The sequence below is a fragment of the Bos grunniens genome, chromosome 1 (assembly GCF_055505025.1).
Source record: "Bos grunniens cultivar Pamir isolate PY7600 chromosome 1, Bosgru_T2T1.0, whole genome shotgun sequence".
In the NCBI taxonomy this organism is placed as follows: Eukaryota; Metazoa; Chordata; class Mammalia; order Artiodactyla; family Bovidae; genus Bos; species Bos grunniens.
Window position 1 is genome coordinate 122,704,620 of NC_141165.1, and position 2,186 is coordinate 122,706,805.

Consider the following 2,186-nt stretch of genomic DNA (forward strand, 5'->3'; position numbering starts at 1 on the left):
TAAACTTTTGTAACTAAACAATAATGGGATCTTACTTTAATTCCTTAACTGCAAGTCTATCTTTTAAATGCATTAAATTGATCAACTGGCTCCAAGGTCTGGGTTAGAGAATTGAATGATTTAATACATGTAAATTTCTTTGCTTATGTGAGTTCCCTGGGTGTGAATAAGCTCCACATGCTGAATAATACCCAGTGCAGCAATCAAGACACTTGCCAGTCTATCACTGAAATACTGAAGTACAGAGTAAGCAACATTCACTGACTTAACTGACAAGATCTTGGTTATTGAAGTTTGCATATAATGTCTACTTCAAGATGATTGTTTCCTGGATTAGCAAAAAGATAATAAAAAAGAATTTTCTTTTGAGCTCTACATTAGCCAATATTTAAAAATCTGTGGGCTTCCATCTCTTTATGCAGTGTCATCTCATTCCCTGACCAGAGTTGTGCATTGATTACCTATGTAGCTACCTTCAGACAGCTGCTCTGGCTCTCCTGTGGCCACTGACTTGGAAATCTCTCCAATTCTGACCCAAGTTAAGCCTAGTCCTTTTCTTCCAGTCTCCAGACATCTATGTGGGTTCTAGCTACCAGACTACATGTAAACCGACCATTTTCAGAGTTAAAGCAGGAGTGCAATTATCTTGGGTCATATTGAGCCCATAGTTAATTCCACCCTCTGACATTGCAAAAATTACATGTATTTGCTCTATTGGAATTTTACATATTTAATTTTTTATTTTAATTGTTTAAGTAACCTAAGAACATCAATATTATAGTTTACCCTCAAAATAAATATTCCTTCAGGAGGTATAAAGGGCTCAGAATACTCTGGAAATACTTTAGAACTCTCCCCTAAGCAAATAAATAATTTTCACTTAAAAAAACAAAACCTAAAAAACCTTCTACCAACAATATAGTCAACCATGAAATTATTGTGCAATAAAATTTGGAAAATAAAGGATATGATCATTCTAAAAACTCCCGTCTTAGAGCTGTTATAGGAACACTGTACTTAAAACGCCTATTTGTTCTGCCTATTAATATTAAAATATCCATTTCCTGTGATTTGTCAACACAATAGATTTACCATGATTAAACTGTAACTTAAAAAAAATCTGCTTTTAAATGTTTTTCTAGTGATTATTCAGGTTTACTACCTGAATATATTCAATTGAGCATAAAAAATTAGTTGTAATTAAAAACTCTTTGCATGTAATTAAAAACCCTATCACAATATCCATGAAGACAAACTTCATCAGCTTGTTCATCCAGTATCATAAATTCCCCAGCTTTGTCTTTCTTCCTTCTCTTTTGCTCTTTGTGAAAGACCAATACAGTTTTACACCAATTCAGACCCAGTCTAATCCAAAACTTGCTTTTTGCTCTAATTTGAAAATATGAAGCATCAACCATTATCAAAATGTGATTTAAATTGTGCTTTAAATTATATACTGCAGTTGATTTTTTGTATTAATTTCAGGTATACTGCAAAGTTATTCAGTTATATGCATACATATATCTATTCTTTTTCAAATTCTTTTCTCATTTAGGTTATTACAGAAGACTGAACAGAGTTCCTTGTGCTGTATAATAGGTCCTTGCCGGTTATCTATTTTAAATATAGTAATGTATATATGTCAATCCCAAACTGCCAATTTATCCTTCCTCTTCACCTTTCCTAGTTTGTTTTCTAACAATAACAAACATTGTTTGTTTTCTAAGTCTGTGACTCAGTTTCTATTTGTAATTAATTTCCTGGTGGCTCAGAGGTTAAAGCGTCTGCCTGGAATGCAGGAGACCCGGGTTCGATCCCTGGGTCAGGAAGATCCCGTGGAGAAGGAAATGGAAACCCACTCCAGTACTCTTGCTTGGAGAATCCCATGGAGGGAGGAACAGTCCATGGGGTCGCAAAGAGTCAGACACAACTGAGCGACCTCACTTTCACTTTTCACTTTCATGCATTGGAGAAGGAAATGGCAACTCACTCCAGTGTTCTTGCCTGGAGAGTCCCAGGGACAGGGGAGCCTGGTGGGCTGCCGTGTATGGGGTCACACAGAGTCAGACACGACTGAAGTGACTTAGCAGCAGCAGCAGCATGGTAGCTCTACTTTTTAGTTTTTAAGCAGCCTACATCTGTTTTCCATAGTGGCTGTACCAAAGTTCATTTCCACCAGCAGTGTA

General features: G+C 36.1%; 1 non-coding gene across 1 annotated transcript; it reads left to right on the plus strand.

Annotated features, from left to right (window-relative positions):
* Window positions 1–1,757: 1,757 nt before the first annotated feature.
* On the plus strand, window positions 1,758–1,830 carry TRNAS-GGA (transfer RNA serine (anticodon GGA)). The gene has a single exon. It is a non-coding gene; the product is annotated as a tRNA-Ser (tRNA).
* The last annotated feature ends 356 nt before the right edge of the window (window positions 1,831–2,186 follow it).